The following is a 25,490-nucleotide window of genomic DNA, read 5'->3' as shown; positions in this document are numbered from 1 at the left end:
GGTTAGGTGAGAATATAGATCATACCTCTAAATGTATCACAGCTGGAGCTCCCAGGAATTGCTGGTTGGAGCTATGAAGCTATTGGAGACCCAGGCAACTACTTTCTCTGCTCTCCTCTCTCTCTCACACATGACTGACTGCACACTTCTGTTTTCTACTTTATTCTTTTCTCTGCAAAATGGTTTCTTCTTCATTTTCATAGTTTTGGTGTCAAATAACTCATTTGTCCATGACTTTTCTTGCTGTAAAATCTACTTAGGCCTGGGCTCCATGGGACCTTTCAGCTTCTCAGAATTCTTGGATCTCTTGTTTATGACAGATCATAAGAATTAAATGGGATAGCATTTTGTTTAAAGACTCTCCTGTTTCTTGATGTGATATATAAAAGATATCAATCTTCTTTAAATATCAGTGTCTTCAACTGCAAAATGCAAGACCTATAGTATCAACATCATAACATTTCTGTAAAATTCTTAGTATAGTGCCTGCCATATAACTGCTTCATAAATGTTAGATTATGTTATTGTTACTGTTATTGTTGTTAAATCCATCATGATTATTATTTTAGGGAAATAAACAGAAAATGAATGACCTGCTTCATCCAAGTGGGCATCCATGAATGCCTCCATTTCCACATAGATTTTTGGAGCAGACGATATTGTATTATCTGATAGAGGAGTGTACAAGCAATAAACCTGACAGCTCTGTAAAACAAATCATCATACATCAACAGTTTCTCAAGGCCAGGCAACAATAAGAAAAGACAGAAGTGCTCTTATTCATGTTTAAGGTAAGGGAATGTGCAGTTAAATGAAGATAGTGATAACATCATTTAAAGCAAAAGCTATCAAGATACCTCCATTAATCATTAGCCAGGAGCTTGCTCCTAATGTAAAGGAAAAAAATATGCTGCTCACAGTCCTCTCTGTGTCTTGGTCCAGTGGAAAAGAGTTTGATGAAGCACATAACAGGTAGGTTCCTGCCGGTTATCAGACACACAGGGAATTCAATAATGAACCTTGTTCAAACCATCAGATGACCCATTTCCTATCTACAAATGAGGAAAGCCTGGCATGAACTTTGGAGATGTGGCAACAGACATACAGACGTGTTTTAATCTCATGTTTCTTATGAAATTAGCAAACAATGTCCTTAGTGATACTCTAAACATAACACGCCAGCATCTGATTAATGAAACATGTCAGCTCAACTATCAACACTTAACATCTATTATGCTCAATGACATTCGTGTCTTAGATCTCAAAATAACAGGTGTTTCAGTGATGAAAAGTCAAGACAAAAGTGTGAAGCTAAGGCTTTCACATACTTTTCTTTAAATTTTGCAGCAACACAGTTTTTGACAGAGGGCTTCTGACTGCTCAATTTGATGGCCATACAAACTTATAAAACCTGAAGTGTCGAGTTTCCCAGGGGACGACATAATGAAATAAATGCACTCATGAATATGTATGGTGGAGGAGGCCATCTGTTCTCCACCAACCTCTTTTCTTTCAACAACTCACAAATATCCAGCCCCACTCCCATGCCTACCCCACTATCCAGAAAAAAAAAAAAAAAATCTTCATCTGAAGATTTTAAAAATCAGTATTGTTTCATCTCAGGCAAGAAATATGATTGTAATAGAATTACTTTTATTGTCAGATTAAAAATGTGTTAATAAATCAAAGAGTGTTGTTCAACTGTGAGCTCTGAAGTCCCTTGTTGCTCGTCTGTCCTTCAGGAATGAAGATTCCTTACTCTTCACCAACCCTGAAAGCCACATGAACCTGCCTTTTTGGCTACAAACATGAGAACAGGAGAAACATCAATAGCAGTAGAGGAGGTAACATTCCATCATTTGGGGGCTTTGGAATTAGCTCCAGTTGCTGTATGTTTAGGTTCAATATTAAATACTTCCATGATCCCTTTAGAATCCATTATTCATTGATATTTTTGAAAACAGAAGATGAAGCCAACCTTACCGTTCAAAGGTGATGGAAAAGAAATTTTTAAGAGATAAGAGGAAGAGATGAACTTCCTAAAAAAAAAATTGATTGCAAAATGATTAAATTTTTTTGGTCAACTGAATCATAACTGAAATGCATAAAGAACATTTGTGCATTATTTATAGGATTCTTTTGGTAAATCTTTTATAAAGTGAATACATATGAAAAGAATAATCACTCCTAATTCCTCTGCTTTGCAATTTCAACTTTGTGACTATCTTGCCTTCTTTGAGGAATGCTTCTAGCCAGTCTCTGTTTCAGAAGAAAAATGAATTAAGGTTAAACTCTTCTCACAACAAAATAGAACTTAAAAAATTGAAAAAGTAAAAGAAAAACATAGTCGTAGCAGCCCCTATGCTTTATTAAATTTTCTCAAACTACTCTTTGAGAGATAGTCTGTGATAAACTGTTAGTTATATCAGAAAACAGAAAACCAAAGGACAATATCATTAAATTCCAAAAGGTAATAAGATGGATTGGGAAGAGCATATATATTCTGAAATGAAAAAAAAAATCAAAGCTTTAATCCTTATTCTGTTTAGTTAATAGTATGACCTTGGGCAATCTGGCCATGGTTTCTAACACTCTACATTTTTATCCGTTAAATCAGAATAGTAATACCAACCTCATGATGCTATTAGGATGATATGATAAGGTAATAAATATGAAAGCACTCCCTAAACAAAAAAGAACTTACTAAAATAACCCTGAAACAGATGTTAAAGTGAATTAATTTATAAATTACATTCCTAATAAAAATAAAATGTGTTTACTCATCACTTCTCACCATCAAGATGGTCCTCTCTAAATTGTCATTTATATTGCCTAAAACAGCTCCACTGAGCTTTGCCCTCTTAGCCCGCTACAGTAGCAAGATACTGAAAATAAACTGAAGTGTTATATTTGTCGCCTACATTTAGGAATCTTAGGAATACCAGCACCGCATCCAAAGGAGTGCTACCCAAGTGGGAGAGAGCTCTGAGATCACCTTGCAGAGATCTTCCACATCTCTGTGGTCAGCTGCCCATCCACGAGGTCAAGAGATTGGATGACATCCTCTCAAAGTTCTCTTCAGGCTCTGAGATTCTGTGATGCTTTAAGAGAGCTGTGTGGCAAACAAGTAGGAGGCAGGGACTTACCAACTGGCTGTGTGGTTTTAGATGAAGCAAGTTACAGAAACTCCCTGGGCCTCAGTTCTTCAATCTGCAAAGGGAGGAGATTGAGCTGTATATCTCCCGAGGTCCTTCTAGCTCTGACATTGCATGCTGTTGTAATAGAGTTCAAATGGAGACGGGGATTTGAGGACAAACTGCTGGGTGCCACATAAATGATTTCCAAAGGTTTAAAACAATGTAGTCAGGGCCTTTATAATTAAAAATGAAAAGTCTCAGCTTGTTTTGTAGCACTAAAGCAGAACTTGAGATTTGTGTAAGCAATAGGATTATTTTTAGATTAAGGGTCTAGAGAAAACTTGTCACACGTCAATCTTTTAAAAATGCACAGTGTCATGTTTTTTCCCAAAGTTTTCCTGTAAGGTTTAATTAGCGAAATACATACAGCGAAATATTAGTTTCAGGCATTAGTGACTTGTTTTTTTTATTTTTTAAAAAGGCACTTAAAGAAATGCTACATCATTGGAATAATGTCAGATAGGTCTATAAAGCTTTTCACAATTGGAACATCACAAATTTATTTCAAAATTTTAAATAATAAAGCTTTTACCCAAGGGAGATGAAACTGAAGGTGAAGCTTCAGTTCCAAAGAGGTGTCAAACTTTCATGGTTTGATGATTTGTTTCAATCATAAAAATCTTTCTAAATTATATTAAATCAGTTTGCAGAATGCATATTTGAATACCATGGTAGATCCTACGTAAAACAAGTAAGTTAATTTAACACAATGTTTTATGACAAAGGGATAAATGACCTCTCCAAAAATAGATACTATAGGCACCAAGGGACTTTGATAAGCACAAGAACCAGCCCTAGGGTCTCTACTCCATAATAATCTGGACTCCATGGCACACACTGAAAAAGAAGTTGTCAAAAGATGCAAATGGTGAGTAAAGTCCATGGTAATATTTTTTGAATGGGCTAATAATTACTTATTTGGAATATATGTATTGTGTCATTGAGTAAAGTCTTTGTCAATCAAATACTCTTAGTAAATAGATACAGAATGCAATTCAAAATTTAGCATTGAGGGCAGCCTGGGTGGCTCAGCAGTTTAGCGCCGCCTTCGGCCCAGGGCATGATCCAGGAGACCCAGGGTCGAGTCCTACATCAGGCTCCCTGCATGGACCAGCTTCTTCCTCTGCCTGTGTCTCTGCCTCTCTGTCTCTGTTTCTCATGAATAAATAAATAAAATCTTAAAAAAAAAATAGCATTGAAATTGAGCCAGACTTCTGTCAGGAACTGCTCAATTTTATTCATTCTACTCCAGATTCATTATAAAATAAAGTAGACAGGGATATCTGGGAGTAGCTTCTTTATTCCCTTGAGACCACGTTTTATTAGCTGTTAATTTACATAACAGGTTTATTAGCTGTTAATTTACATAATTTCTCATTATTATGAGAAATTTACATAACATAAAATTCACCTGTTGTAAGTTTAATTTAAAAAAAGTTTAATTCAATGCCTTTTGGTAAATTTAAAGTCATTCAAACATCATCAGAAAAGATCCTTATGCTCATTTGCAGCCAATCCCACTCCTTGCCTGGGCAACTACTAATCTGCTCTCTTTCTGTAGACTTACCTTTTCTGGACATTTTGCCTAAATAAAATCATACAACATATAGCTTTTTGCATATGTCTTTTTTCACTTAGCTTATTCTTTTTGAGGTCCATTCATGTTGTACATGTATCAGTATTTACTTCCTTTTAACTGCTGAATAGTATTCTATTGCATGGATATAGTATATTTTCCTTATCAGCTGTTCATTGTTGTTTGGTTTGTTTCTACTTCTTGGCTATTATGCATAATGGTGCTATGAATGTTTGTGTGTGAGTCTTTGTATGGAGATAAATTTTATCTCCCTAGGGTAGTTATATAGGCGGGGAATTGCCATGTCATACAGTAAGAACATATATGACTTTTTAAGAAACTGAAAAACTGATTCTATAGTGGCTGTACAATTTTACTTTACAGAGGTGTAAAGGAATCCAGGTTCTCCATATCCTCACCAATTTTTAAAGAAAGTCACTTTAGTGAATATGAAGTAGAATTTCATCTTGTTGACAATTTGCTTTTTCCTAATAACTAATGATGTGGAATAGCTTTTTCATCTGCTTATTAATCCTTTGTACCTCCTCTTTAATAAAATATCTATTAAAATCTTTATCCAATTTTAATCAGGCTCTTTGTCTCATTATTGAGTTGTAAGAGTTCTTTATATATTCTGCATGCAAGTCCTTTATCAAATACATTCTTTGCAAATATATTCTTCTGGTCTGTAGCTTATCTTTTCAAAACTGTGTCTTTTGAAGCACATAAGTCTTTAATTCTTATTAAATTTGATTTACTAATTTCTTTTGTGAGTCATGCTTTTGATGCCCTATGTTAGTAGTCTGTGCCTAACCCAAAGTCACAAAGATTTTCTTCTAATAGTTTTTGAGTTTTAGTTCTTACTTTAGGTCTGATCTATATCAACTTAATTTTTGTATATGATATAGTCCAATAAGGGTATAAATTCATCTCTTTGCATGCATATACCAAATTGTACCAGCACTATTTGTTGCAAAGACTATCATTTCTTCCAATTAATTTTCCTTTGCCCCTTTGTTGAAAATCAGTTGACCATAAATATAAGACTACTTTTTTTTAAAGATTTTATTTCTTTATTTGACAAAGAGAGAGCAAGAGAGCACAAGCAGGGGGAGTGACAGGCAAAGGAGAGAGAGAAGCAGGCTCTCTGTTGAGCAGGGAGCCCAATGTGGTGCTCAATCCCAGGACTCTGGGATCATGACCTGAGCTGAAGGCAGAGGCTTACCGACTGAGCCACCCAGGTGCCCCAAAATTACTTATTTTTAATGAGGCAAATGGAATAGTGCTTAAGAGTATGGGCTTAATTCTGCCTTTCAGTAGTTGTTTGGCCTGGATCAAGTTACTGAATCTGTGCATCAGGGTTCTCCTCTGTAAAAGGAGGATAATAATAGTACCTACCTAGTTCCTGGGGCTGTGCAACGGATTAAATGAGATAATATATGTAAAGTACTTACATGGGGACCTGGAACAAAGTAGTAAATACCCAAGAGTAGAGAGCTGTCATTATTCTTTTCTCTGGGGGCAAAGACAGAAGAACCTGGTTGGCTTCTTTGTACCTTGGAATACAAATTGAACCCACCTAGCCAAAATTTAGAGGATGGCCTGCCAGTATCTCCTCCAGATATTTAACTTTTACCTGGTCTTTTTGTCTTGCCTTTTTGAGTCCTCTTATTTTTTTTTTTTTTCAGTTTTGTTCAAGTGCCAATGTGCCTTTTAAAAATACTCTCTTCTCCAGATTCCCTTGCAGCTCAGACTTGTTTTGTGACACAGTTTTGGCCAATAAGATATAAGCAGAATAAATTGCATGGGATATCAGAGAAAGCTGTGGCTTTCCTGACAAAGAATAGATGAACTCAGCTGGCACAGACTACTTCCTCTTCAACCGTTCTTTTTTATCCTGCTTGGAACATAGCCATAGAGGGAGAGCAGCCATCTTGCAGCCATGAAGCTGAAATCTTCATGTTAACAGTAATGGAGCAGAAAGTGAAAAGCTGACTGGATCAATTGTAACAAGGCTGGATTGCCTTCTGGATTTCTTGTATTGTCTTGTGATATTTGTCATAGCTACTAGTAAGGGAGTACCTACTATGAGCAAACTATTTTATGTACACTCTCTCTAAACATGGTAAAAGGTCCTGTAAGAGAAGTTTTCCAGTCTCCATTTCACAGATGAGTACATTAGAAATCAATTAAGTTCCAATAAGCCGTCTGAGGACAGACATTTGTCAAGAGGTAGGGCTGGGCTCAAACGCAAATATGCCAGTTAGCAACCTGACACACCTTAGGACAGGAGCCAGCCTGGTGACTCCTCTGTATCACACACTCAGTTTGACTCCTTTCTTCTAGGAAATGGACAAAGTGTTTCCTCTTTTTGCCTTGTAAAACTTAAGGCCAAGTCTTTACATTTTAAATGGACAATTTTTTTCTTCAGGGAATTAGCATTTAGCTGCAAACACACAAAGTTTCTGCTAATTGTTTTAATCAAAATGGTCAAGCAATTGACTATGGATTGCTGTGTGGGCTCCACAGATTAATGGTTAGTAACAGAGTAATTTAAAGTATTTAGGAATTCACTTCACAGAAATCACCCTTAGGTGGAAAGTAATCCAAACAATTTCTCCTTCTTTCCAGCTCAGCTGGTTGCCCTTTATCTCCAAAGAATATTAATTGCACCTCTTATACCTTTTAGACTATGAAAGATTCTAAACATCTTTTCCATAACTCAGGTGGAGTGGAGTGGCTTTAAAAAAGGGTGAATTAGAAACCAACAAATCTTTTATTATTGCTGTCTTGTTTTGGTTGGTTTTTAAGAACAGTTTCCGAATCAAATATCCTAGGAGATGTTGATAAAAACCTCAAGAAAAATGTTCCCTGGTCAATTTTGGAAATGCTCTTTCTTAGAAATACTTAACTTACATCAGCATGTGAAAGTTCTAAAACAAAAACTTTTTAATTTTGTTTAACCCAATGCCTTCCAAATGTATTCAATCTAAGAATTCTTTTATTTATAACACATTGATATTTGTAGTAACAGAGTATTTAGAAATTGATGTTTTAGGAGAAATAAAAGACTAACCCAGTTCATCTGTTTATTCAATCCATCTAGGCCAGGGGTCACCAAATTACAAAAGCTGGCCTTTGATCTTTCTTTATAAGGATCAGGAGTTAACAAAAACAAAAGCACCACGAATATGCAGTGGAGAACTATATTGTGGCTCAAAGGCCAACAATGTTTTCCATGTAGACCTTTATAAAGTATATTCCCCCATCTTTGCCCTAGCACATTAAAATTTTAAAAATTAAATCCATATATTCTGAGAGTATAGAGGATGGTTAAGAAAAGGGGGCAGCAGGTGGAGGGAAGGAAGAGACAAGCTTAATGTCTAAAATGTAGTAGGTGGTGTAATGTGAGAAGTTAACCCTTAGGACCATGCAGAATAATTTTCTACCATCTCCTACAGGCAGCTCATCAAGTATTCTCGCATCCAGAGTAAATGTCTCTAGTTCTTTCATCTTTCCTCCTGGTCACCTTGGTCCTTTGTCTCTAAATATGTTTCAGTTGGTTTATATCACTCTTCAACAATGATGCCCAGACCACCTGTTATTCTGCTGAAGGCCCCTGGTGGCCAAGCAGGACTTCATCTCTGTCTCTCAGATCAGAGGACACAAAGAGGCCAACTGAAAGCCCAATTACACACAAGTGTGTTTTGTGAGGCCTGCTCAATGTTTTAAAATATAGAAAAGTCACAGATAAAAGTCCAGACTTTCAGTCTTCTGTAGAGTAAAAAGTAAGTGGCCGCATAAGCACTTCATTCTTCCATGCCACAGTCAGCTGGAGCTGGGTGGAAGCTACTCTCCTTAGACAGAAAAACCCTCTAGTTTGCTACAGTCCCGATTACTCCCTAGGGTTGATAGCAAGACTATGCTCCTCATTAGCACTTCCTGCTTGGCCCCAGAGGCATTTGAGTCTGTACCCTATTTTACCCCCGGTGGCCTATTTCTAGAAACATTTGTTTAAATATCTATATATTTTGAAATTATTCATTAGCACAGAATAGGCCCTTAAAAAAGTGGTACATCGGCACAAAGTTGTGATGAGGGAAAAGCTTAGGAAAAAATCCAGAGGCTAGTTGCCTGGTGGTCTAGACTGGCCTCAGTGACAAAGTGCACAGCACAACTCGGGTCAAGTAGGCAGGTAGTACTAAGAACCAGGAAGAAAAAGAGGGTAAAGCCTAAAGGTGGAGCCAATTGTAAAGAACACTGGACAAGAAGAAAGAATACCTGGGTTGTATTTCTCACTTCCAACTAACCCACTTTGTGTTATTGGGCAGCTTGCTTAGCCTCTTTGGGCTTTAGCTAGCATTTCTACAAACTGCAGTAACATAGCCTTGCTACCCAACAAAATCACCCAACAAAATCAAGTCAAAGATGCAGAAATACTTTAAGATCTATAAAGCGCAACACACACGTAAAGTATCATTAATTTTCCTACTTTCCAATTTGGCCTAAGACTGACCTAGTAGAAAAAAATCAAAAGCAAAAACAAAACAACCAAAACAAAAAATGTCCACAAAATGAAGAACTAAGTGCCTCTTAGAACTAAGACACATCCATCTCTTACACTGCCAACTGTGTGCTGTTAAAAGGCACAGATGGACCCAGTATGAACTGCTAAAGATGGATAATGATAGGCTCATATTCACCAAGAATTCCAGACCAACTAAGCTTTTTGGCACAAGACACCAGCTTCTTGGACTCAATGTCACAGGTGAGGAGTTGAGATTTTCTGGCCACCACTGAGATCAGCTGTTTTATAATGGATCATTCTGAAAGGGTCCCTCAGTACCTCAGTTTTAACTCTGTTAACAAAGTCCTCTTAACCTTCCATATGAATTCAGTGCTACAATAATTCTCTACCTGCCTCCTTTCCACCTGAATTCACATCTTCTTGAGGTTGGTGCCAAGGACAGATACATCCATATGAACCACTCCCTACCCTCCTAGGAGGGAGTCAAGGATGCACTGTGGCCTGTTGCTGCAAAAGAAGAAAAGGAACTAAAAATCAAAGCAGGAGAAAATATTCCTATTGGGGACCATTAGAGCTTAATACCCATCCTGAAGTCATAGATTTCAGCATGGGAAGCTATCTAGAGGTTTTTCCTGAGTGTAATTTCGTTTGATAATTTCCCCATGCCCAAACCATTGATCACATTAGAATAACTAATGATAGTTGAGCCCGATTCTTTTTCTGCATAGTTGATTTCAGAAATAAGGTTTTAATGGAAGGACTGCACTATAGCTGAAAATCTGTTTTCATACTAGTTCTGTAATCCATATTGACAGTTCTTTGCAGGAGAAGAAGCGATGATAATGGAAGGCCAATTTGGACTCGGAGCACAGAAAAATGATCCACCATCATCAGATCTGACAAAAAGTCAGACTTTTTGTTTTAAGAGACTGTACTCAAGTACATAGATACACTTTTTAAAAAATTATTTATTGATTATAAAGAAGAGAAAGGAGAGGGAAAGAGAATCCCAAGCGGACTCCATGCTGAGTGAGGAGCCTCACACAGGGCTCAGTCCCATGATGCTGAGATCATGACCGAAGCTGAAACCAAGAGTCAAACGCTTAATCAATTGAGCCACCCAGGCACCCCCAGTGGTACACAATTTCGCCCTGGTTGTAGAAAAGAGAATCAAACATCCAATAATGTAACAGAGTAGAAGCTAGATGACCTTCTGGGTTCCTTCCAAATATTCCACTTTGGTGGCAATATTTGCTGTTTTGGCCATGAATAACAATCTTGGTCCAACAAATGGGTCAATGGGTCAATTGATATTGGTGGGGTCCATTCACATGGTTCAAATATTCCACTTTGGTGGCAATATTTGCTGTTTTGGCCATGATAACAATCTTGGTTGGTTTGCACTGAATTAAGCCAAGTCATATAAAATAAGCAAGAAGTGGCTGCAGTGTGATTTGTATGGTTGTGCAGATGTTCTCTGTCCTAAATGAACATGTCCACCATTCTACCAGGCTGAAGTTGAAAATAACAATTTAAGAGAGTACCAGGTCTGGTTTGCATTTCTAACAGAAGTATGGAGAAAAATGTTACAGTCAGGATTTTCATTTTCAGCCAGTGAAAGGGAAAACACGTGATGATTAATTTCATGTCTCAATCTGACCAGGCCATGGAGGGCCCAAATTAAACACATTTCTGGATGTGTCTTTAAGGGTATTCTTGGATAATAGTAGCATTTGAATCAATGCATTAAGTAAAGTAGATTGTCCTCCCCAATATAAGTGAGCGTTATCCAATTGATTGAAGGCCTGAATGGAATAAAAGTGTAGAGAAAGGAAGAATTTGCAACTTTTTGCTTCTTGCCTGCCTGCTTGAGCTAAGACACTGGTATTCTCCTTTCTCTGGGGACTGAAATTTAGACTATTGGCTCCCATAGTTCTTAGGCCTTTGGACTTGGACTAGAATTACATCACCAACATTCCTGGGTCTCTAGGCTGCAGATGACAAATTGTAGAATTTCTCGGTTTATACAAGCCAGTCCTTCATGATAAATCTCTTCCTATAGATATATCCTGTTGGTTCTGTTTCTCTGGGAAGTCCTAACTCATTCCCAGGCAGACTTTCTTTAACTAAAACATAAAACATTAATGAAAGGGAAAGATAGTATGGGTAATGATTATGATAGTAGTTTCTATTATATGTCAAATAGTACAACAGGTATGTTCCATAACAAACCACTCTAAAACAAAGTGGTTTTAATAATGGCCATTGATTATACCTCACAGGTGACAAATGGGTCAATGGGTCAATTGATATGGTGGGGTCCATTCACATGTGCTTGAGTTAAATTGGGTCTCTGCTCTGGGCTAGGCTTAGCTGAGGGGACCTTAGCTCTGGAAACTGCTCTGCTCTACATGTCTCCATTCTTCCTCTAGGACAAGTGGATAGTCTCTTAATAGCTGTAGCACAGGTGCAAGAGGCAGGCTTAATCAGTAAGTGCCTTTTCATATCTCCACTTGTATCATTTCTGCTAAGTCTCATTGCTAAAACAAGTCACATGGTCGGTCAAATACAGAATCAGGGGATAGAATCAAGGAATCATCTTCTCTTAGAGAAATAGCAAAGTCTTATGACCAAGCTCATGGATATAGGGAGGAGTCATTAATGCAAATGACTACAACAAACATCTTTTTTCCTGGCCAATCTGTAACTGTTCCTACTTCTGAAAAGTGCACCTTAACTCTCCTTTAGGAAACCACTCTTCAAACTTTTGGTCTCTGTGTGCTTGGTTTTCACTTCTAGCTCTCAAGGATGGCATGACTCAGTTGTGCACAGTGACAAACTTCTATCCACTTTGGCCACAGTCATTGATTCAGAAATAGGCATGTGACCCAAGCCAGGCTGCTGAAGTCAAATTCTGGGAATTTTGTTGGACTTATTGGGAAAGAGACATCTCATTTTGTTAGGAATTTCTGAGAGGCTAGAACGTGAGTCTAGATATTCTGGGAGCTGTCTGGCTACAATGTGAGGAGAGCCTTGAGAAAGGTGTCGATCTTTCAGTTCAAGGAAAATGGTGAGTGACAGAGCATAAAAAGGCTGAGTATATACAGCTGATATCCCCCAAACCCCTGGTTCCAGCTGTGCCTAAACTGTCACTACTGAGATTTTCAGGTATGTGTCAACATTTCCCCCCTTTTTTTCCCTAGACGAGTAGGAGTTAGGTTAGATAGAGATAAAGCTGTTATGGAAGTTAAATGTTGAGTAAATTCTTTTGGCCAGGAAGATTATGGCAGGATATTTAAGAGGTCATTTGAGCTAAACACAATCTCATTTAATGCTTTGATTTTTTTTTTTAATGACTAAAGAACCCTTTCAATTCTTTTTCCCTAGAAGAGATAATTTACACTAAAGGGTCCAGCAGCAGCAGCAGACACATTTTGAAAAGTGAGTAGTTGGACACCTCTTTCATTTCTACTTGGCAAGTTTTAGCATGGAAATGAGATCTCTCCAGTTAACACCCTAGTTAATTTTCCAGTTGGTCTAACAATGTATTTAAGGAAGTTGCTTCCTAAAAGATTAGTTGGGCCCCACTGAATCAGGGAGACAATGTAACCCAATTGCTAGGCAGCTAATCTATTCATTATGTATATTTTCAAAATTTTTTCCAAGGACCAACTGAAGCGTGAGGGATAATATAGCTTTCTTAAGCAATTGCTTTCAAGTTCTGATGAAGAAAGTTCCGAGCACAGATTTCAACAGTCTTTCTCAAAGTTGTCATATTAAAGTCAGTTTGAATTATATCTATAGTTGCCTTTTTGATGCTTCTTCTCCCAACAGAATTCATATTCCAGTCAAGGTGACCCACACTTGATCTTGTTCACATTTGGACATCTTTCCTTATATTCTGTTAGCTTTCTAAAATATCCTCTAGGGCTGAAAATGCAATACATTACAAAAAAAAAAAAAGAACCCTTCACAGAGTTCCATATATCATCCCAACTGTTCTACTCAAATGTGTAATAATGACTATTCCAATGTTTGTGCTGATGCTAATCTTAGAGACGAAAGAAATATCAAGGGGGAATACATGTACACATTTGCAAACGCTTCTCGAACAACCATGGTAACAATTCCCACAGCAACATTAATATCCCAAGCCAACACAAAAAGAATAAGCACAAATACTTTCCTGTGGCATACCATAACCCATAACCCATTCTGAGACATAGAAGCATAGACCTGCGTGTGTGTATTCTTTAAACTCAAGTCGAAAATCAAACACTTACCCAGCAAACTTCATTGACATGGAAGACGGAGTCGGTAATCACTAGCCACACACTCAACTTCCTAAACTTAAATATCCTGATAATCACCTTCATACACACACACACACACACACACACACACACACACACACACACACACCTAACACACATTCTGCCAATCTTAGTGCTTTATCAGTTTCCCATATTCTATATTCTTCGGAGTATGGGCAGTCACAGTGCTTTTGTTCTGGACAGCCCTTTTCATGTTGGCAACAATGCTGCCACATTTAGAAATAAGTCATTTGGCAACAGGTATTGTTTTGAAATATTTCAACTACAGTTGGATTCACTTTACTTGCAATCATACTCAGAAGATAATAACACTGCAAAATGCCATTGGAAAGGTCTTATCCCAGGTTTCTCCACTTTCCCATTCAGATCCAAGAGGCAGAGTAGTTAGATGAATGTAAATGAAGATCCCTTTCCTGATCTCATCTCCCTTTTTTTTTTCTTTCTTCCACTTCTCAATATTGGGCCATTTTCTGCCAGGTGCTCAAGAAACACTGGTGAGCAAAACAGACCTTTTATTCATGAAGTACTTGCACTAGTAAACCTCTAACAGTAGAAAGTGTCTCTGACAAGAGGACAAGCTTCTATGGGAATATGCAGCCAAGCAATTGGACACACCAGTAGGTCTGGGAAGGTTTCCCTGAGGCAGGAATAGTTGAGTTAAGATCTGAAAGAGTGAAAGTCAGCCAAAAGCATTCAAGAGATCAGAGCAGCAGGCATTAATTATCTGCAGAGAGATAGAAGATGGCAAAGTCGGGAGTGAGAGAAACCCAGTATAACTGGGAAGCAGAGAGTATCACATAGGATTTTGCAGGCAAAAGAAAGGATTTGGGGATGCCTGGGTGGCTCAGGGGCTGAGCGGCTGCCTTTGGCTCAGGGCATGATCCTGGGATCCAGGATTGAGTTCCACATCGGGCTCCCCACAGGGAGTCAGCTTCTCCCTCTGCCTGTGTTTCTGCCTCTCTCTCTCTCTCTCTCTCTCTCTCTCTCTCTCTCTCTCGCTGTGTCTCTCATGAATAAATAAATAAAAATCTTTAAATAAAAAAAAGAAAGGATTTTAAGAGGATTCTGAAAATAAAAATTGTTGAGTTGAAGTAATGGTAGATAGGTAGGGAATGAGCCATCGCTCAAGAATAGTTTTTATTACTGTAAATTACCCAGGTATTTTCCTTTTTCTTTTATTTAAGGTTAAGGTATAACTGACAAATACAATTGTATTTACTTAAAGTTTGTAATGTGATAATTTATATGCGTATCTATTGTAATCATTAAAAACATTACCAAATCAAGTTAATTAATATAACCATCACCTCATATTATTATTATTGAGAACAGTTAATATCTACTTTCTTATCAATTTCAAGAAGACAATAGAGTATTATTAACTATAATCACCAGGCTGTACATTATAAGATTCTAACTTATTTATAACTAAAATTTTTATCCTTTGACCAACATTTGCTCATTTCCTCCACTCCCAGCCACTGGCAACCACCATTCTACTCTCTGTTTCTATGCGTTCAATCCTTTCAAAATTTTTTCACATGAACCACAAATACTATATACAATTTGCCTTTCTCTATCTGGCTTATTTCATTTACCATAATGCTACCCAGATTCATCCATGTTTTCTCAAATGGAAAATTTCCTTTTTTAATGGCTGAAACAAATGTTCCACTGTGTGTGTGTGTGTGTGTGTGTGTGTATAATTTTTCTTCATCTATTCATTTATTGATGGACACTTATGTAGTTTCCATATCTTGGCTATTGTAAATAATGCTACAATAAATATGGGAGTACAGATATCTTTTTGAGATACTGGTTTAATTTCTTTTGGATTTATATACACAGAAGTGGGATTGCTAGATCATATGAGCATTCTATTTTTAATTTTCTTGAGGGAACTCCATATTGTTTTCCATAATGGCTATACTAATTTACATACCGCCAACAATATAAAAGGGTTCCTTATTCTCCACATCCTTGCCAATACTTGTTATTTTTTGTCTTTTTGGTAGTTGCTATTCTGACAGGTATGAGGTAGTAATGCATTGTGGTTTTGATTTGCATTTCTTGATTATTGGTGATGTTGAGCATCTTCTCATGAGCCATTTGTATGTCTTCTTTGGAAAATGTTTATTCAGATCTTCTGCCCATTTTTTAATCAGTTTTTTTTTTAGTTTTGTTTGTTTTTTGTTTTGCTATTGTGTTGTGTGTGTTCTTTATATATTTTGGGTGTTAGCATCTTATTGGATATATGATTTACAAATATTTTCTTCCATTCAGTAGGATGCCTTTTCATTCTGTTGATTGTTTTATTTGTTATGCAGGAGCTCTTTAGTTATATGGAGCCCTACCTGTTTGTTTTTGCTTTTGCTATTCTTGCTTTTTGTGTCAGATTAAAAAAAATAATCACCAAGACCTATGTCATGCAGCCTATTGTCTGTGTTTTCTTGTGGAAATTTTATGGTGTCGGGTCTTACATTCAAGTTAATCTATTTTGAGTTAATTTTTGTGTATACTGTAAGATAGTGATCCAGTTTCATTGTTTTGTATGTGGCTGTCCAATTTTCCCAATGCTATTTTATCAAAGACACTGACCTTTCCTCATTGTATAATTTTGGCTTCTTTGTCATAAATTAATCAACCATTTGTGCATGGGCACAAATGTCTCTTCTGGGCTGTCTATTCTGTCCCATTAAACTATGTGCTGTTTGTATGCATATATTATACTGTTTTAATTACCATAGCTTTGGAATACAATTTGTTTTTTTAAAAAGATTTTATTTTTTATTTTTCATGAGAGACACAGAAAGAGGCAGAGACACAGGCAGAGGGAGAATCGGGTTTCCTGCGGGGAGCCTGATGTGGAACTCGATCCTCAGGACCCTGAGATCACTACCTGAGCCAAAGGCAGATACTCAACCACTGAGCCACCCAGGTGCCCCTGTAATACAGTTTGAAATCAAAGTATGTGATGCCTCCAGCTTTGGTTTTCTCTTTTTTTTTTCTCAATTCTTTTTGGCTCTTCAGGGTCTTCTATGGCTCCATATACATTCTAGGATGCTTGTTTCGTTTCTGTGAAAAGTGCCATTAAAATTTTGATAAGGATTGCATTGCTTTTGTATTTTGCTTTTGGTAGTATGGAAATTTTACAATATTAATTATTCCAATCCATGAGTACAGAATATCTTTCCAATTATCTATATCTTCTTTGCTTTATTGCATTAATGTCCTGTAGTTTTCAACATACAGATCTTTCACCTCCTTGGCTAAGCTGATTCCTGGATATTTTATTCTTTGAGGTGCAATTGTAAGTAGAATTGTTTTCTTAATTTTGCTTTCTGATAGTTTGTTATTAGTATAGAAACACAATAGATTTTTATGTATTGATGTATTCTGCAACTTTACTAAATTTTTTATTGAGTTTTAAAGTTTTTTGATGAAGTCTTTAGGGATATATGTATATATCATCATGTCATTTGTAAATAGTGACACTTCTACTTCTTCCTGTTCAACTTGGATGAATCTTATTTGTTTTTCTTGCCTAATTGCTGTGGCTAAGTCTTCCAATACTATGTTGAATAAAAGTGGTAAGAGTGGGCATCCTTGTCTTGTTCCCGATCTTGGAAAGCTTTCACCTTTTTACCACTGAGTTTGATGTGACCTGAGGGCTTATTATACATGATTTTATTATGTTGATGTGCATTTGCTGTATACCCACTTTGTTGAGTTTTTATCATAAATAGATGTTGAATTTTGTTAAATGCTTTTTTTGGCATCTATTGAGACAATCATGATTTTTATCCTTTTTTTGTTAATGTGGTATATCACATTGATTTGCAGATGTTGAACCATCTTTGCATCCCTGGGGAAAAATCCACTTGATCATATTATGTAATTGTTTTAATGTATCATTGAGTTCAGTTTGCTAATATTAGCTATTATTAGCATTATTATTGCTAATAATATTTTGCTAATATTTTAAAGGATTTTTTTCATTAATGTTCACCATAGTTGTTCTGTAGTTTTTTTTTTGTAGTGTCTTTGTTTATTATTAGGGTAATGTTGGCCTCATAAAATTAGTTTGAAAGAGTTCCCTCCTCTTCTTATTTTTGAAGAGTTTGGGAAGGGTTAGTATTAATTCTTCTTTAATTAAATGTTTGGTGGAATTCACTAGTAAAGCTATCTGGTCCTGTGTTTTGTTCCCTGGGAGGTTTCTGATTACTAATTCAATTTCCTTACTAGTAATCAATCAATCTGTTCGCCTTTTCTATTTTATCATGATTCAGTCTTTGTCAGTTGTATGATTCTAGGAATTTATCCATTTCTTCTAGTTTGTCCAATTTGCTGGTATATAATTGTTCATAGTAGTCTCTGATGATTCTTTATATTGTTGTAATATCAGTTGTAACATCTCTTTCATTTTTTATTTTTAAAGATTTTATTTATTTATTCATGAAAGAGAGAGAGAGAGAGAGAGAGAGAGAGAGGCAGAGACACAGGCAGAGGGAGAAGCAGGCTCCATGCAGGGAGCCCAACATGGGACTTGATCCAGGGTCTCCAGGATCAGGCCCTGGGCTGAAGGTGGCGCTAAACCGCTGAGTCATCAGGGCTGCCCCCAATATTTCATTTTTGAAAGCCCCCTACTATTGCATTGCTAATTCCCCCTTCAGATCTATTAATATTTGCTTAATATATTAATATTTGCTTAATTTGTAGGTGCTCTGACGTTAGGTGCATATATATTTATAATCGCTATATCCTTTTGATTAATTGATCCCTTTATCACTATATTAATGATTTTCTTTGTCTCTTGCCACAGTTTTGGACTTAAAAGTCTATTTTGTCTGATATAAACATAGCTACCCCACCTCCTCTCTTGGGTTCTAGTTGCATGAAATATCTTTTTCCATCCTTTCACTTTCAGCCTATGTGTGTCCTTAAACCTAAAGTGAGTTTCCTATAGGCAGCATACAGTTGGGACTTTTTTTTTTTAAAGTAAGCCATTCTATGTCTTTTCACTGGAGAATTTAATCTATTTACATTTAAAGTAATTATTTACCAGTAAAGATTTACGAGTGCCCTCTTATTAAGTTGTTTTCTGGCTGTTTTGTAGTTCTTTTGCTTTTTTCTTCCTCTCTTGCTATCTTCCTTTGTGTTTGATGATTTTTCCATAATGACACTTTTTTTCTTTTAATCTTTTGTGTGTCTACTATGTTTTCTTGCTTTATGGTTACCATGAGGCTACACAAAACATCTTATAACATTCTATTTTAAGCTGGTAACAACTTAGCTTTCATTGCATACAAAAACTACACTTCTACCCCCTCACATACACACATTTTATGTCTTAATGTCATAGCATATATCTTTTTATACTTACATCCATTAACAGATTAATGTAGCTGTAGTTATTTTTAATATTTTTGTCTTTTTAAAAATATTTTATTTATTTGAGAGAGAGAGCAAGTGAGAGATCATTATCAAGGGGAGTGGGTGGCAGAGGGAGAGGGGTAAGCCGACTCCCTGCTGAGCAGGGAGCCTGATGCAGAGCTCCATCCCAGGGACCCAGGACCATGACCTGAGCTGAAGGCAGATACTTAACCAACTGAACCACCCAGGTACCCCTATATTTTTATCTTTTAACCCTTATAGTTAAATGATTTATACACCACCATTACAGTATTCAAGCATCCTGAATTTGACTGTATAGTTATCTTTATAGGTGAGTTTTATACTTCATATGTTTTCATGTTACTTATTAATCTCCTTTCATTTCAGCTTGAAAAACTTTCTTTAGCATTTCTCATAAGGCAGGTCTAGTGGTGATTAACTCCATCAGCTTTTGTTTGTTTGTGAATGTATTTATCTTTCCCTCATTTGTGAAGGAAACCTTTGCCAGAGAAAGTAATCTTGGTTGGCAGTTTTTGTTCTTGTTTTCTTTTGGCCTTTAATTATATAATCACACTCTCTCCTGGCCTGCAGTTTCTGCTAAAATATCTGATGATAACCTCATAGGGGTTAACATGTATGTGATAAGTTGTTGTTGTTTAACGTTTGTATGGTTGCTCTTCGGAGAATATACTAGGAAGGGAGAAAGAATGAAATCAAGAAGAGTAATAGAGGCTATTTTAGCAATCCAGAAGGCAAGGATGATGGCTATAGCCACTTCCAAAATACTTTAAAAGTGTCAACAACAGGATTTGTTGCTTAATTGTATATGTAAGGAAAGAGAAGGAAAAATTCAGGAGGACTCCTTAGGTTTTTGGTATGAGCAAATATTTGGTCATCAGTGTCCATGAGGAATGGTGGAATAAAAGAGAAAGAATAACTTTTGGATCTAATTCACAATTAATATACACATTTATCAGTGCTTTTCTCATCTCTTTCCCCTGAGGTTATCTGCAGAGAAAAAGTATTAAACAAGCAATTGAAAGGATTTGATACCTTCAGGGAGAGATGTAATAAGACATCTTATTGCTATTAGAATGTTCCACTGAAAACAGTCAGTAACCTCCAGGCCACTGACACATAACATTTATAAAGGGCTTTTATTTGTGGCAGAAGATAGGGACATCCTCCTTTTTTCAGTAGATCGTCTGTCTGTAGTATGAGAGATGACTTATGAAGGTGCCCTCATTCCATAAAATTAAGTTACATTTTTCACCTATGCAACTGTGATTTTCATGCAACTTAAGTTTAAAAGCATCTTGTCTACTTTCCTAGCCCCACTGCAAAAATCCTACAGTGATTCGCCTCTTGTGTGCATCTCCCAAGTTGGAAATATCAAGGTAACAGATGTGACACATTAAGACTTTGTTAAATATAGTGAGTGAAGGGATTAAATCCAAATTCCTCAGCTGACAACATGGTCTTCTAAACAACTCAGGAATGGTTGGCATTCAAAGGTTCACTGAATTAACTTAATTGCCTCCCCTATTTCCATACCCGATTCAATATTTTATTTTGAGAGGGGTTTTTTTGTTGGTTGAATCAAAAATTTGATTCTGAAATGTTCTAATTATATTATATCTTGTGGTGAACTAACTTTGAACTCTGTTACCTCCTCCCAAGGCACAGGACTGGCTAAATTCATTAATTGTCTTTTGATTTCATGGACCATTGAAATGTCAGTCCTTGTGGGTCCCTGCTGAGTGGCTCAGGGTCACCAGTGCCCACAGGGTTTATAATCTTCTTAATTTCAATTATTCCCTCCTTGTCTCTGTAAGCTTTTGGAAGGCTTCCTCCTGGGTTTGCTTTTTCTTTGCTTAGAACTGAGTTTCCTCTCCTGCTAGCTCTTTCCACAACTGCATTATTTTTCTGTGCCTTATTCTTTCCCTTGCCAAATTATTAATATTTTCAGGATCCCTTTGCTTCATGCTCCTGAAATATATTTAGCAGTAGTAATCAAAGGCCAACCTTTCACTTGCTATGAAAATAACTACTAGAATCATTTAACCCAGAAAAGATCTCTGCTTCTGGAGTAAAACAGCCTGGCATTCAAATCCCTGTCCTGCACTTTCTGGCTGCATGATTCTTGATGAACTATTTAAATCTTTTTTTTTTTTTAGGATTTTATTTATTTATTCATGAGAGACACACAGAGAGACAGAGATTTAGACAGAGGGAGAAACAGGACACCAACAGGGAGCTTGATGCAGGACTCAATCCCAGGACCCTGGGGTCACACCCTGAGCCAAAGGCAGATGCTCAACTGTTGAGCCACCCAGGCATCCTGATAAACTATTTAAATCTTTCTAAATTTCTTTTATCTGTAAAGTAGGCATGAGGACAAAGCCCATAAAGTATTATTGTTGGTGTTTAATGAAATAATATACAAAAAAACTTAACAGTACCGGACACATAGGACACATCCCTCAAATGTCTGCTATTATTGCTATTATTATTATTATCATCTAAGGATGCTGTGCAGTTTATATGTATCTCATTTGCATCCAAGAAAGTACTGAGCTCAATGACCAGCACTCATTAAGCATTCAATAAATTTCAAGTATGATTACTTATGAATCAACTAGAATCACAGTATATGGTAGAAGAGATTATTAGATAATTAAAAATTATGTAGGTCAACCCTCTCACTTAACAGATGAGGAAACATTTTGAGAAGGAGAATGAGCTGCCAGAGAAGGCATGAAGGACAGCTCTGGACTCCACTGCAGGTTCTTTTCCTGGTCACCCTCAACCCTGAATAACAAGAAGTGAACAGAGAGGATAATTTTTAAGTTGTTGAGTGGTGGGCAGGAAAGAAAGAAAAATGTGTAAAAAAACTGTAAAATGGATCTAGTAGAGAACCTTAGAACAGATATGGAAAGAACACAGTGGACAATGTTTCCAAAAATTTGCAGGCATAATCAGAGCCTCTTAGAAATCACATCTGACAATAAAAATTGGAACAAAGGAGAGAAAAGTTAGAGACAACAAAAACCTAAATGTAGAAGTGCAGGGAGTTTTGTAAAGAGCTTAGGGACATAAAGTGTTACACTGTTGTGAGCTTGGTCCTGAAATAAAAGAGCGGCTTATATGCAGATATTTTCTGAAGAGCCTGGACCAATTTATCACCTGTGAGAGCCTCCATATTACTTATGATGGGTCCAACAAAGAACTCTTCTTTGATGATAACTCTTACTCTTGCTGCTACTAAATATGCAAGAATGTGATTCCATCTGGTTCAAGATCCCAAGCATACTGGTTGGTTAGGGAAAGGGCAAATAACCATTGGTGACAGCAATGGAGGAGGGAGTCCTAGACAAGGCCCAAATGGGAATTTTAATATAGAATTGCCAACCCAGTGTCACAAAGGGATCCTGGGCTTCCTTGTGGTTTCCTTATCATGAAAGGAACATTTGCTTACAAGTTTGCAGATGCAAAATCCAGAGGGAGGGACTAGAAAGTAACAAAGGTATGACAAAAGGCATAGATTTAGATGGAAGTTTACTAAGGGCTTTATGACTTCAGTTTGGGTCCTGCTATATCATTGTCACAGAGGATCTCTGGGGTACTCAATCCAGTTAGAGTATACCAACTCCCCTGTGCTTTGCCATATCATGGGCTTCTTATGTCATGCAAACTGCCTTCCTGTGGCAGAAAGAATCTACACAAAATGGAAAAGAGTTTGGGCAAAGGGAACATGTTTGCTGGGAGAAAAACAGGCTAAAAGTTTAGGGAAGACTAAGCAAAACCCTTTTAGGGACACAAAATGGGCTTCAGTTTCCAGCTAACATTGACAATGGGGAAGAAATAACTCTCAACACTTCCACTGCTTTTGGATCTCCCTTTAAAGAGATGATTTTCTTTCCAGCCTATGTAGCGTATCCTTAAAATGGTGCTGGCATGACTGAGGACAAAGAAAATTAAAATATGGATTGTGCCTCAAGAATTTAAGAATGTCAAGTCTTTAGGTTTTCAAGTCAAACTCCTTTTTAAATATATACATTAAACACCTCTTAGAAGTATTCAGCACCACTAAGCAGCTAACTTGCATGCCATTTTCTTGGAGTCATGGAGGAGGTCAGCATACAAGAAATTCATACTATTTCTCAACCGGGACATGTCCTGGAATCTTGTAAGGGTCACAAGGAGATGAAGAGAAGAATGCTAGTTTCTGAATGTTTTGGCTCAAATTTTATAGTCTGAAGGGAAGAAAACCCCTGGCGCTTATGCCCCTCTGACACCATCTGTACCCAGAGATTCACCACTAAGCCCAGGCATGGCCTGAACATCCTTTCTAGCATCATATTCCAGGCAGTACTAACCAGTCAATAACATTTGCAGCAAGAGATGCCTGCCACACACCACCCCCAACCAGGGCTAATCCACACATTTCAAATATGACTTGGAGACAGAGGCAAGATTAGGATCCAATTTGTTTGAAATCCACTTTTAGTGCCTTTATACCTTAATTCTGCTTCTTCTCTTTTTTCTTGTGCTGATGAGGACCCCCCCACACACACCAGCTGCTTTACTCATGCAATATCCTTTGATATTACATATAACGCAGATCTAGGTTTAATTCACAGGATGGACAGTGTTCATCTTGTAGCTGAGAATAAGAATGAAGATTTGAAAGATGCACTGAGGTCTACTGGCCCTGAGAGTATGGATCCTGGCAGGCTAGCTTTAGCTGTTGTGATCATCCTATCCCCATCATTCAGCTTAACTCAAATGGGTTAAGTGCTGAAATATCAGCCCATGATGACCAGAATTTAGTGTACCTACTTATAAAAAGGCAGAGAATAATGGGAAGAATAAGGTCTTTAGAGTCAGTTAAAGATAAATGGCAATCATCATCTTTCCCAGGCTAGCTGTGTGACCTTGCACAGACTGGATGAACTCTGTGAGGCACACTGCCTTCCTACTAGAAATGGAGCTAATAACACTCACCTGAAAAGCTTGTGAGATCAAATGAGACACTACATGGGAAATGCCTTGTCTATTCACTAAATCATAGCAGGTGATCAATAAATGGTGGCTATCAATATTATGATTGTGATTTTCCCCATATCACTGAAGACAAAAGGACTCCACAGAAAGTAGGATACAGATAAGTGATATTTTAAAATGAGAATTGGGGTGCATGGGTGGTGCAGGCAATTAAGTAATGGCTCTTGATTTTGTTTCAGGTCATGATCTCAGAATTGTGAGATCAAGTCCCATGTTGGGCTCTGTGCTCAGCACAGATTCTGCTTGAGACTCTCTCTCCCTCTGCTTCTTGTCACCTCCATTCCTCCTCACCACTCCCTGACCCCTCTCTCTCTCAGATCAATAAATAAAAATCTTTATAAAAAATAAATAAATAAAATTAGAATTAAGAGCAAGGGGTTTATCTGATCTCTGAGGTGGAAAACAACTGAAAGGAGTGGAGGATCAGAAAGATCCCAACTAGAGGTACAACTGAGCATAGCCTGATTGACTACAAGGGCTGGTCCTGGAACTGGAGTGACAATGGGACACAGAGCTACTGCAGATGCTGAGGAAAAACCCAGCCTGGCAGGCAGTGCAGACTATTAAAAGGACCTAGCAAAAAATGGGTCATAGAATAAGCAAGAAGCAGACTCCTGAGCTTCTGGTGGTAGAGGGGAAATCTTGGCCAGAATCACCAAAGGGATTCCAGAAGGCAGTCTGCATCTGGATACTCTCTGAGCAGGCAGTAGGATCCCCGGGCAGACAAGGGTTAAGGGTGACCTCAGGCTTTGGCAGGGACATTGTGAAATCTCATAAGGGCCTCTGTCCTAGAGGAACTCCTGTAGAAAGCATGTTACGATGGTGTTATTTCAGTTTCCAAGGTCAGAGGCCAAAGGCAGGACTGACTTATAGATGGGGATCAATTTGCAGCTACTTGTGGGAGAAAGAAGAGGCAAAGTATTGGAACAGATAGGGTCAGAAATTCATAGTAAGAATTTTAGGGCCAGAGAAAGCTAAGTTTAAGATAATAGTTGGCCTTTTGTCTTAGGAACTGAGAGACCTTAGACATATTGTTTTTTCAAAGCCTCTAAATGTTCATCTGTAAAATGGGGATAAGAGCTAGTAGACAGCATCACAATGGTGACTGTATGAAATGGATGTAAGTAAGCTATGTTTCTTCACAACCCTGCCTAACACTGATTTAGATATGAACTTTGGTTTATATCTTAATAACTATATGGGAAAAGACACATAATATATGATAATATATAAAACATTATAGCTATGGCCCATTCAACAACGGGTACTATACATGATAATAGCCTCCCTCCATGTGTGTATCACTTTTCAGTTGATGGTCTTTGCACATCCATTGTCTTGTTTGATCTTCACACTTTGTGAGGTAGGCAAAATAAGAACAACAATAACATTTT

At 37.3% G+C, this 25,490-nt stretch overlaps 1 long non-coding RNA gene across 1 annotated transcript in view; it reads right to left on the bottom strand.

The window, feature by feature from the left end:
- Positions 1-1,982: 1,982 nt before the first annotated feature.
- The window catches only part of LOC129521470 (uncharacterized), a 58,002-nt gene continuing 34,494 nt past the window's right edge, over positions 1,983-25,490 (bottom strand). Inside the window, exons 3-4 of the long non-coding RNA XR_008666817.1 lie at positions 3,147-3,210; positions 1,983-2,039 (exon numbers count right to left, since the gene is read on the bottom strand). This is a non-coding gene — a long non-coding RNA (uncharacterized LOC129521470). The remainder of the gene's footprint in view (positions 2,040-3,146; positions 3,211-25,490) is intronic.

This window comes from Nyctereutes procyonoides, unplaced genomic scaffold (genome assembly GCF_905146905.1).
Source record: "Nyctereutes procyonoides isolate TBG_1078 unplaced genomic scaffold, NYPRO_anot_genome, whole genome shotgun sequence".
Taxonomy (NCBI): Eukaryota; Metazoa; Chordata; class Mammalia; order Carnivora; family Canidae; genus Nyctereutes; species Nyctereutes procyonoides.
Note: the sequence above shows the minus strand (reverse complement) of the source record. Positions and strands in the feature narration are given on the sequence as shown.